The sequence below is a fragment of the Euphorbia lathyris genome, chromosome 8 (genome assembly GCF_963576675.1).
Source record: "Euphorbia lathyris chromosome 8, ddEupLath1.1, whole genome shotgun sequence".
Lineage (NCBI taxonomy): Eukaryota > Viridiplantae > Streptophyta > Magnoliopsida > Malpighiales > Euphorbiaceae > Euphorbia > Euphorbia lathyris.
In genome coordinates this window covers 47,415,003-47,428,454 of record NC_088917.1, presented here as the reverse complement: position 1 = coordinate 47,428,454, position 13,452 = coordinate 47,415,003, and positions in this window count along the sequence as shown.

Sequence of the window (13,452 nt, the reverse complement as noted above, 5' to 3'; positions counted from 1 at the left end):
TCCTAGGTTATTGGGTTACTAACCACATTAGTAACTTAATATGTTATTCATTATTCCCAACCATATTGCCCATTAGTTTATGAAAACATGAGTTTACTCATCCAATTATCTTAATCTAATTTAAGTATTACCCCATATTCATGAAAAGATTATTTTCAATAATTCAGGTGTTACCATAAGACCCCGAGCTTGAGTTTACTCAACAACCCAAAGGCCCCCAGTACTGCCGGCTGAATTATAATATTAGGGAGGGGCAACCGACTTTAATAACTTGCTTATTTACTTAACTTTTGATTAGTGAGGGATTTTTATTTTAAGTCTCATAATCTAACTTAGTCTTGATTTGCTTTAGCATACATCAGACACATACATTGGTGTTATAGACATATCATCTAAATTATTCCGTCGAGTCAGAGACGGAATAAAAGGCCAAACCTAGGGAAATACTAACTATTACATATTTCTCTTTAGGTCCTCCGTCTTCTCCACGGCGCCTTGAAATTACATATTAATTTCTATTCTACTAAAGAAAACTTCAATTAAATTGAAGGGAGTTAGATGAGAGGAGAAATTACAATAGATAGTAGAAAGGCAGGACTCACAGGCCCTATTTCAAAAATACCAAAAGACTAAAAGAGGGTCCAAATATGTCCATAACTCCAAACATGCATTGACTCAATTAAATAAATTTAATTGGTTGATTACATAACTACTTTATGTAATATTTAGGTTAATCACATTAACACATCAAATTAACTTTCATCCAATTTTACTTCTAACAGTTTCGTATCTTCTATATTAACCTTTTAGATTAATACAACTATACAAAACTTTAATTATGCATGTCCCAATTATTTTGATTTCAATTCATTTAATACTTTTGATTTACAAATAGGTAAAACAAACTTTTAAATAAATTTTCATTCGATAATCAAAACAGAAAACTATTAATTTCTGAAACATATATATATAAATATATTTAAAACTAATTTTAAAACGGTTTAAAAATAAGTGGGTCTCGGGCCGGGCACGAGGGTGGGCTGCTGCCGTTTGGCAGCAGCCGCGCGACAACAGTCGGGTTGCGCCGTGAGGCGCAACCCGAGCTGCTGTCAAATAATTTTTTTTTTATTTAAATATAATTATAAATATATATATCAGTTATAAAACGGTTTTAAAACGATTTTCAGAAAATAGGAAAACCTATTATAGATTTTCCGTTTTATCTTTACAATCAATAAAATTAACTTTTATCAATCTAACTATAAAACTAATAGATTTTGTTATAATGATTATCAACCGAAATAATTAGGAACATATGCATAAGCTATTTTAATTAACAATTAATTAAAACTTATTTATCTTTTAGAACTAATTAATCAAAACAGTTTTGTTAATTAACCTAACTATAAATATTTATTCAACCTGATTGAAAAACTTCTAAATTTTCATATATGAAATAACGGATTTAACGCAGGCTCTCATACCACTGATGGACAATAGGCTAACGTATAGCAGCGGAAATATAAAAAAATTTAACCTATTTCCATTAACCCAAGATCCGTTAATCGTTATTTCATATAAAGAGGGATAAAAGAAATACCTTTCAGAAGTTCTATCTACCGTTGCAAACGAAGTGCCCACAACTCTTACTCCGAGTTCCCGAGCACAAAACAAAATAATTGAAGATCAAGTTAGAATCAACCGTATATAACAACCAAAGTAGATTGTCTCTAATTAATCAACACAAGATCAAGGATAAAGAGAAAGAGATGAAAATCAATTGAACGGAAGGAAGCGGTAGATAATCTCGTCCTCTAGTGTGTGGGTCGAAATTTCTCTCTCCCGGCTTGCTTGTGTATTTCGAAAATTGCATATAAGGGGGTATTTATATCCTCTTGTATCTAAACCCTAGTTAGATAGAATTAGGTTACTGAATAAGAATTTAATTCAGAATATAATTCTTATTAATTATCTATAATTATATCTTAAATATAAAGATAATATTTAGTAACCTTATAGGATAATAATAGGAGTAATATAATCTAATTAAAACTCCTAACATATTTATCCTTTAATTAATATAATTCATAATCCTAATCTAATTAGAATTGATAAAATCAAATTAATTATTTATGTATCTAATATACATAAAATCGCCCCCCTTAATTAACTGGGCCTTATTGGGCTCAGTTGGGCTTCCGTCAATTAATTAACATATGTCTCTCTTTTGGGTTCCAAGTCTTATGTGTGACCCATTAGGTTCTTATTGCTTCTAGCCGTATGCAACTATTAAATTAATTTTCACAGAATTATATTTAATCTTTGCATAACGGAATGAGTACGCAAAATGTGATTGGCAAATCCGGAAACATTCCCCTAGAGCTATAAGAAGACAAGTTGATTCTGTCGTTGACCTTTCCGTATTAGTTACAGTATAATTCGATCCTTTATCAACTACATCCTTGAACTGAATCTTATGACTATGGATAATGTCAAGTCACATATAGCGAGACGTCCGTTTTACTTGTACAGGCCGAGTCAACTCCAATTAGATAGGTTAAGAGAAATCTGCATTTCAATCTTAAGCTATCACCTTGCAAGGATTTAGAGTCAAGTCTTCCACAAGCGATCCATGGACATATCTCCCATTTATCGGGAGTGATAAATGCTCAATCCAATGTATAACTATCCTGCAATTACTTCCTGTGATACCTAACGTCTGCCGTTCATACCCCAGAGTCATCTCTATTAAGGATCGTGTTACAACAGGATCAAAGCGTCACATTCCGTAATCCAGAATTACTAATTAACATTCCTTTGAGTCTGAGGATTACTTATACCTATTAATACCAATGAGATAAACAGGTGACAAAGATGAATCTACCCATCCTGTTATCTCAAGTCGGGTCCCCAATCCTAATGAACTCCTTTTCATTGGATCCACGTAACTGTCCAGATATCTGTATATATGAAGCTTGTGAGATCAGCTTTCTGTCGCGACAGAAGACATTGTTACATGCAAGTCTCAGCAGTGATATGTCAATCCTAAACATATTACTTGACTTGGGGTGGTTTTAACTTTATTAGTTTATTATAAAGTTTCGTCTCACTTCATGCTTGTATGAACACTTTATAATCACTTTAAATAAACTTACGGATTTCCTTTTATTAGACTTTATTTAGTTCTTAAAAGGGATTGCCTTTATATAGTTATAAAACATATATCTCATTAAAACAAACGATATAAAGAACACTTCATTTACATTAAGTTTGTATCCTAGAACAATTGTCTATAGGACACTAAACCCCAACAATAATAGACCCTTAATACCGGAAGCAATCCGAGGCTTGGACAACCCTCCCATCTAGGGGGATTGTCCCTGCCTCCCTACTCCTATCGCTGCTAACACTCCAAATATTCGGTCTTACTTCGGCTCAACTTAAAGCCTCTAGATTCCAAAGTTTTTCTCCATAGTTCCAACTTTCTCTCCACGCATTATTTCGTCTCATAAACCAACACAATATCATCTGCAAACAACATGCATCATGGTATACCATCTTGAAGTGAACTCGTTAGTTCATCCATAACGATGGAAAAAATAAATGAGCTAAGTGCCGAGCCTTGATGAACTCCAATCGTAATAGGGAACTCTTCAATCTTTCCAACACTGGTATGTTCTATATTGAAATTAATTCAATTTCACAGTCTGAATCTTGGTATTAGATACCGGATGTGCATGTCATATTTGTTCGAATATGCATGAACTAAAAAGGACTAACGATCTAAAGAAAGGAGGCATAAACTTGCGAGTTGGAAACTGAGCAAGAGTTGCTGCATTCACAATTGGAGATTATGTCTTAGCTTTACCATTTGGACTTGTAATAGAATTAAGGAACTGTTTATATGTTTATGAGATGTCTTGTAACATTATTTCTGTTAGTTGTCTTGTTGATGATGGTTTTATGGTTTCAATAAAGAACTCGAATTGTGATTTTTTATAGAGATGGAGATTTTCTATTTTTCAAGAATATCATTAAATGGCATTTATGTATTTAATGATAAAGTTTCCGTTTTTGCAATTGATACCAAAAGACAAAGAATAGATAATTCGACTTACTTGTGGCATTGCTGTCTAGTCCATATAAATAAGAGACGCATGCTTAAGCTACATCAAGATGGGCTTATAGACTCAATTGATTGTGAATCAATGGGCGCATGTAAGTCTTGTTTAGAAGGAAAGATGACAAAGACATCCTTTAGCAATAAAGGAGAGCGTGTATCAAACACTCTAAGATTAATACATTCAAATGTATGTGGTCCTATGTCAACACAAGCAAGAAGAGGATTCAATTACTTCATTAGCTTCATAGATGGCCATACTAGATATGGATACATCTATTTGATGAAGCATAAATCTGAAGCTTTTGAGAAACTCAAATGCTTCAAGAATGAAGTAGAAAATCAAACAGGAAAGACTATTAAAGTACTTCATTTAGATCGAGGCGGAGAATACTTTTTTACTGATTTCCTGAATTATCTAAACGAACACGGGATTTGCTCACAATGGACTCCTCCATGTACACCACAACACAACGGTGTATCTGAAAGGAGAAATCATACTCTATTGGATATGGTACGATCCATGATGAGCACAACCTCTCTTCCAGAGATGTTTTAGGGCCACGCCTTAGAAATCTCCTTATTTACCCTAAATCGGGTACCCACCAAATCCACTAGTTCTACTCCATTTGAACTGTTCATTGGAAATAAACCCATTTTCTCTTTCATGAGAATTTGGGGATATTCAATATATGTTAAACGCATAGCATTAGATAAGTTAGATCCTAAAGTTGATAAATTCTTCTTTATTGGATATCCTAAGGAAACTGTAGAATCTTACTTCTATCATCCGGATGATCAGAAAGTAATAGTGTCTAAGCACGGAATGTTTCTGGAAGAAAGAGTTTCTAACAGAAACACGAGTAGGAAGCGTAATTAAACTTGAAGAAGTTCAAGAAGAAGCAATGACTGAAACATCGGAAGCGATGGTGGAACCCGAACATGTCTCGCAAGATGAGACTCAACTGGCATTACCACCTCGTAGGTCTAAAAGAGTTCGTCAACTCCTAGAGAGATTCAGATTCTAGTGGGAGACGACGAAGAGGTTCCCGTGTTAGACGATGAACCTAAAACCTATGAGGAGGCTTCTGTCAGTCCAGATTCCATGTTATGGCTTGAAGCATGGGTTCTGAAATGGACTCATTGTATACTAACTAAGTGTGGAATTTGGTTGATCCAACCGAATGGATAAAACCAATTGGGAGCAAATGGATCTTCAAGAAGAAGATAGCCATGGATGGAAAGGTTAATACCTACAAAGTTAGGTTGGTAGCGAAAGGTTATCGTCAAAAGCAATGAGTTGACTATGACAAAACTTTCTCTCCATCAACCATGGTCAAATCCATCAGAATCTTGCTTGCTATTATTGCTCATTTTGATTATGACATTTGACAAATGGATGTGAAAATAACTTTCCTAAATGCAAACCCGCTTGAGGATGTATACATGATGCAACTTGAAGGTTTCACATAAAAGGATGCACACAAAGTTTGCAAATTTCAAAAGTCTATTTATGAACTTAAGCAAGCATCTAGGAGCTCGAGTAAGCATTTTGATGAAACCATAAAATAGTTTGGTTTCGAGCAAAACTTTGAACAGGCTTGTGTATACAAGAAAGCTAGTCGTTTTCTTAGTATTATATGTCGATGATATTCTACTAATGGGAAATGATGTAGCCATGCTGCAACCGGTGAAAGTTTGGTTATCTAGTAATTTCTCCATGAAGGACTTGGAAGAAGCAGCCTAAATCTCAGGGATTAAGATCTATAGAGATAGATCAAGAATATTGCTTGGTCTCTCCCAGTCTACATACATTTTCTAAAGCGGTTCGGAATGCGTGAATTGAAAAGGCTGACTTGCCCATGCTACATAGGATCAAGCTAAATAATCATCGGTGTCCCAAAACGGAAGATGATAAGAAACACATGGTTGTAGTTCCCTACTCTGGTGTGATTGGTTCGATTATGTGTGTTATTTTTTGCACTAAGCCTGATGTAGTGTTTGCATTGAGCATGACAAGTCGCTATCAAGGAATTTCAATTAATGATCACTGGATTGCTATCAAGAACATTCTTAAGTACTTGAGAAGGACTTAAGACATGTTCCTCATGTATAGAGGTGGAGAACTGAAAATAGAAGGATTTTCAGATATATTTTTTAAGAAAGGATTTTGAGATGTTAGTCATCTAACAGATGAGAATGATTTCAGATCCCAAATAGGATACATGTTTATTCTAAAAGGGGGCACAGTCAGTTGAAAGATTTCCAAGTAGGGAAGCGTTGTTTTCTCTATGACCGAGTCAGAGTACATGGCAGCTGCAGAAGCAACAAAGGAGGCAGTTCGGATTAGAAAGTTCGCCACAAAACTAGGAATGGTGCCTGACATTGTGAATCCCATTACTTTGTACTGTGATAACAATGGAGCCATTGCACAAGCAAAAGAACCACGGTCTCATAATGCATCCAAGCACTATCTTAAGCGATATCATCTTATTAGAGAGATTATAGCCAGAGGAGATGTGAGAATAGAAAGAGTACCTACAAAGGACAATGTTGCAGATCCTTGACGAAGGCCTTAATCCAAAGAGTTCATGATCGTCATTTGAATTCTTATAGGATTAGTTTTAAAAACAACTGGCTTTAGTCCAAGTGGGAGATGTTGGGGTTTTATGTCCTATGGACAATTGTTTTAGGATATAAACTATTTGTAAATGAATTGTTCTTTTATCATTTGTTTTATGAGATATAGTATGTTTAACTACATAAAGGCATTAATCTTTTATCACAACTAAACAAGTTAAAGGAAATCCCAAGTTTATTTAAGTAATCATAAATTGTTCATACAAGCATGAAGTGAGACTGTACTTTATAATAACTTAATAAACTTAAAGCTGCCATAAGTCAAGTAATATGTTTAGGGATTAAACATAATATTGCTGAGACTTGCAAGTAATAATGTCTTCTGTTGTGAATAAAAAGCTGATCTCACAAGCTTTAGATATTCATATATCTAGACAGTTACGTAAATTCGATGAAGGAGTTCATTAAGATTGGGGATCCGACTTGAGATAACGAGATGGATGGATTAATCTAGTGTCACCTATTTCGTGTCAAATTTATTATTAGGTATAAGTAATCCTCAGACTCAAACAAACATTAATTAGTGATTCTGGATTATGGAGTGTGATGCTTTGACTCTATTTAAACACGATCCATAATAGGAAGGTTCCTGGGGTGTGTACAAGCAGACGTTGGGTATCACATAAAGTAATTACAAGATAGTTAATGTTAGATTGAACATTTGTCACTCTTAATAAATGAGAGATATATGTTGAAACACAACCACATGATTTTGATTTGACAAAATTATTTAAAGTTAATCCATGATTAAGACAATTAAATTTAAGTGCTTTGATTTAATTGTACTAATATGTTTGTTCAATGTTGAGTATAATTATAAATAAAAACAGAAATAAAAAGTACGACAGAATGAAGTCAGCATAAGCCACCGAAGCTGAGTAGAATACAACTCAGCATCATAGAAGAAAAGTCATCTTCAGAACAAACGTTTGAAGATAAAGTTGACCGAAGAAGCTGAGTAGAACGTGACTCAGCCTTGCCAGAGACGAAGATCGAAGGCAACGTCTATTAAAGTCAAGCTGAGTGTTCATCAGGACAGCGCCAATGATCCGTTTGCTAAAAGACAATATCCGACAGAGATCTGCGCCAATTCAGAAGCTTTGGAATGACGCAAGGAGACAGTTTCGAGACACATGGGTCAACTGGCCTTTGGCTAAAAGACGAAACTGGCGCTAGAAGACGAACCTGGCGGAAGAAGACAAGCCTGATGCCTGCTAAATTCAGACGATAGGATTGGCCTGCAAAAACTGTATGCTGACTAGTGAATGGCGCAAGAAGACCGTTTGAATTCAACAGATACATCCGAATTCAAATGATTGCAGCCTCAGAATTCACTATAAAAGGACAAGTTCTTCATTTGGATCCTTTGCCGAAGTACAAAAGAGAAAAGCATTCATACAAGCACATACAAACAAGAAAAAGCAAATACTTACACCCAATTCCTACTTCTGTGTAAAAGTCTAGATTGAATTTGTATGTTCTTCATCTAGAAAGAACAAATCTGTATCAATTGTAAAGATTGAGAGAGTGGTGCTGAGTACTCGGTTTTAGTACTCAGCGGTAGAGAAAATCTAAGTGTTTGGTTATAGCGCTTAGTAGAGTTGAGTAGACGAATAGAGGACGGTACTCTTGCATACTCAACTGCTTTGTAAATGGTTTGTGCTCTACCTTTAAAGAGCTCAGTATTGGATTGAAAAAGCCCGGAAGGATTCTGGGAACTGGACGTAGGCGGTGAGGCCGAACCAGGATAAGTCTACTGAGTAATTTCTAACTCTTTCTCAATATATATATATATATATGTATATATATATATATATATATATATGTATGTATGTGTTGCTTGCTTAAATTACTCAGGATATAAATTGTATAAGCTGACACTGAGTAATCTGAGTGCTGAGTTAGAAGCTGACCTTAAGTGTTAATTCCCAACTCACAAGTAAAACGGTTCTAGTCAGCCTCTGACTAAAGCTGTCTTACATCTCTCTCGGCCATGCTGACAAAAAATGAGTTAAGTAATTTAAAGAATTGATTTAGTCAGCATAATTAAGCGAAAAAGTTACATTAGTTCCTAACCCCCCTGGAACTAATTACACGGGACCAACAAGTGGTATCAAAGCTCAGTAGCTCACTACTCAAAGATAAAACTATCTTGAGCTGATCCCTGTAAATGGCTGAGAACAGCACTCGTTTCCTTCCTGGAAATCAAACAAACACAGATACTCCCTGAGGGATTATCTATTAGTCGGCCTCCCTTGTTCTTCGGATCCAATTATACATTTTGGAAGAACAGGATGAAATTTTTTATTCAAGCCACAAACATGAGTGCATGGCTTGCAATAGTCCAAGGCCCGTTTGTGCCTTACAAAATGGTAAACAACGAAAAAGTTGTTAATAGTGAAACTGTGTGGTTAGAAGATGACATTAGAAAACTACAAAATAACACTTCGGCTATCAATATGCTTCACTGTGCGTTAGGTGCTACAGAGTACAACAAAATTTTAGGTTGTGAGTCAGCACAGGAAATATGGAAGAAGCTGGAAGTGACCTATGAAGGACCCAGCAAGGTCAAGGAATCAAAGGTGAACCAACACATGAGACTATACGAGCTGTTTGAGATGAATGGCAATGAGGACATCTCTGAAATGAACGCTAGATTCACCAACATCATAAATGAGCTGAAAAGACTGGGCAAGAACTTCACAGAAGAAGAGCAGGTGAAGAAAATCTTGAGAAGTCTACCCAAGATCTGGCAAGCTAAGAAGACAGTTGTGGAAGAAGCTCAGGACCTGACCACATATAAATATGATGAGCTCATAGGATCTCTGCTGACCCACGAAATTTCAATAAAGAACTTTGAGGCTAAAGAGAAGTCAGAGGACAAGAAGCAAAAATCTCTTGTCATGAAAGCTGACTCAACAGAAACTGACTCATCGGATGATGAGGAGATGGCCATGTTCACTAGAAAGATGAAGAAGCTGTTCAGAAAGAACGATAAGAATAGCAAAAGGCCATTCAGAAGAAGCGATAAATACAAAGCTGAGTCCAGCGACAGCATACAAAAAGGACAGCTCCAAGCCTATCACATGTTTTGAATGCCATCAAACTGGGCATATTAAATCAAGTTGTCCCACTTTAAAGAAGGAAAAGAAAGGCAGCAGAAAAGCAATGGTGGCAACATGGAGTGACAGTGACGAGTCAACCTCATCAGAAGCTGATGCCATGGAGTCTGCAAACATATGTTTTATGGCGGACGAATCTGCTGACCAAAGCCGATCTGAGCAAGCTGACCTCTCAAATGACTCTGACCAAGAGGAACACTCCAATGAGGTAACATCTCTTCTTTTGCTCAGAAATGAAATGGTTAATGCCCTGAGTGATCTCTATACATTGACCAAGAAGTGTAATAAGAAAATTAGAGCACTCAGCAGGCGATGTGATGAGATCGAGGAAGTCAAACTGAGTGACATCCGACATCTCCTTCAGGACAACACTAGGCAAGATGAAAATTTGAAAATAATGCATAGATTTGTCTCTAAAGTCCAATCAGACTCTAAGAAGCTGAGAAAGGACATCACAACTATACAGAACCAGCTGAGTGCATCGGCTAAGAAAAGGTTCTATCCCAATGCTAAGTATCAAGGTACTGGTCAGCATCGACAGTACACTCAGCAGAACAGTCAGTGTGACTGTTGTGGAAAGAGAGGACACACTATAAAAGTGTGTTGGTATGCTCATCACCATCGTGCTGATCAAAAGAGGAAATACCCTCAAAGGGTAATCTTTTGTGACTATTGTAGTAAAGATGGCCACACCATAAATGTATGTCATCACAAAATAAAACATGATGCGTCACCTGTTTATGCTAACCAATGAGGACCCAAAAAGAATTGGGTACCTAAAGATGAATAGTTTAAAATGCAGGTGAGCCTGAGGTGCGTAGAGAAGTCAAAGATTTGGTATAGTGAGAGCGCATGCTCGAGGCATATGACTGGTGATGAAACTCAATTCATCACACTTGTGCATAAACGAGGTGGAAGTGTAAGCTTCGGAGACAACAAAAAGGGTAAGATAGTAGGTTCAGGTACTATCGGAGGTAACCCTACTATTGAGTCAGTCTCCTTAGTCAAGGGTCTCAAATATAACCTATTGAGCATGGCTCAACTGTGTGACAGCGGTAGAAAGGTTGTATTTGATGCCACTGAGTGTCGGATACTCGAGGGAAAAACAAACGATTTGATTTTAACTGCCCCTCGTGTTGACAATGTTTACATGTTGAGTTTAGAAAAGAATTTTTCGAAAAACATATGCTTAGTGTCAAAGGAGGATAACTCCTGGCTATGGCATAGGAGACTTAGTCATGTAAGCATGGACCTCCTTGCCAAATTAGCAAGAAAGCAATTAGTTGAGGGTTTGCCCAAACTTAGATTTGAGAAAGATCAATTATGTAATGCCTGTCAGCAAGGTAAACAAACCAAAAAGTCTTTTCAAAGTAAAAATATTGTCTCAACCAAGTGTCCATTGGAATTACTACACTTGGATCTTTTCGGACCTGTCCAACCACTCAGTTTGGGCGGTAAGAGATTTTCCTTGGTCATTGTGGATGATTTCTCTCGGTACACTTGGGTCATCTTGCTGAGTAGCAAGGATGAAGCTTTTGAGACATTCTCAACACTGATCAGAAAACTTGAAAATGACCAAGATTTAAAATTAGTCACATCCGTAGTGATAATGGCGGAGAATTCAAAAACCAACAGTTTGATGAATTCTGTGAAGTCAGCGGCATTGACCATAATTTTTCTGCTCCTAGAACTCCTCAACAAAATGGGGTAGTTGAGAGGAAGAACAGAACATTAGTTGAAATAGCTAGGACAATGCTGAGTGAGAATAGGCTTCCAAAGTATTTCTGGGGTGAAGCTGTCAACACAGCATGCTATATACTCAATAGGGTTTGGAAGGGACGAAAGCCCAACATTGGATACTTTCGTTCTTTTGGTTGTAAATGCTTTATACTCAATACGAAAGACAACCTTGCCAAATTTGATTCTAAAGCTGACGAAGCGATCTTTCTAGGGTACTCAACTAACAGTAAAGCATATAGGGTGTTCAATAAACGAACTCAAGTCGTAGAAGAGTCTGTCCATATCGAGTTCGATGAAACTGACCCTACAGGAAAGTCAAGTCAGTCTGCCGAAGATGACCCAGGCTCAGCTTCCGCTGACCAAAATGGAGCCGCTGAGTCATTACCACATGAGCTGACCAAAGGTAAAAACGAACCTGAAATTATCTTTGTTGACCAATCTAAAACTGCAGAGATTGTTGAAACACCTGCACCTGACAACTCAACATTACCCAAAGAGATCAAAATTCCAAGAGGACACTCGGAGAATTCCATTCTTGATGCTGCTGAGAACAACCTGATGACAAGAAATCAACTCAGGAGATATCTTAGCAATGTTGCGTTCGTCTCAGTCCATGAACCAAAGAATTTCACTGAAGCTGAGCATGACGAATTCTGGATCAATGCTATGCAAGAAGAGCTTGATCAATTCAAGAGGAATGAGGTATGGGATTTAGTACCAAAACCTAGGAATCAAAAGACCATAGGAACTAAGTGGGTCTTTAGAAATAAGCTAGACGAGCAAGGCAATGTAGTCAGAAACAAAGCCCGACTTGTAGCTCAAGGCTATAGTCAGCAAGAAGGCATTGACTACGGTGAAACCTTTGCTCCAGTTGCTAGGTTAGAGGCTCTACGAATATGATGTGCCTATGCTAGTTTCATGAACTTCAAACTATATCAAATGGATGTTAAGAGTGCATTTCTTAATAGATTTATAAACGAAGAGGTATATGTTAGTCAGCCTCCAGGGTTTGAAGATTCAAAATTTCCAAACCACGTTTATAAACTCAAGAAGGCCCTATACGACCTGAAACAAGAACCATGTGCTTGGTACGAGAGGTTGACCAGTTTCCTACTGACCAGGAACTATGTTAGAGGTAAAGCTGACACAACCTTATTCATTAAGAAAAAGGGTAAAGATACCCTGCTGGCACAAATTTATGTAGATGATATTATCTTTAGTGCTACTAATGAATCAATGTGCAAAAAATTTAGTAAACAGATGCAAACTGAGTTCGAGATGTCAATGATGGGCGAACTCAACTTCTTCCTTGGACTTCAAATTAAGCAAGGGAAGAACGACATCTTCATTAGTCAGTCTAAGTATGCCAAAGAAATATTGAAGAAATTTGATATGGAAGAATGTAAACCCATATCTACCCCAATGGGTACTGACACTGTCCTTTGCGTTGACGAGAAGGTAAGTCAGTAGACAGTAAGTTATATCGAGGTATGATTGGCTCTCTACTTTATCTTACTGCTAGTAGGCTTGACATTCAGTACTCAGTATGTTATTGCGCAAGATACCAAGCTGACCCCAGAGAATCTCACTATATTGCTGTAAAAAGAATTTTTAGATATTTGCAGAGCTCAGTTAATGCAGGTTTATGGTATCCAAATACAAATGAATTCACACTCATTGGATATACTGACGCTAACTATGGACGAGATAAGCTAGAGCGTAGAGTACTTCAGGAGGATGTCACTTCCTTGGAAGCTGTCTAGTATCTTGGTTCAGCAAGAAGCAATTGTTAGTGGCCCTGTTAACAACTGAAGCTGAGTACATTGCTGC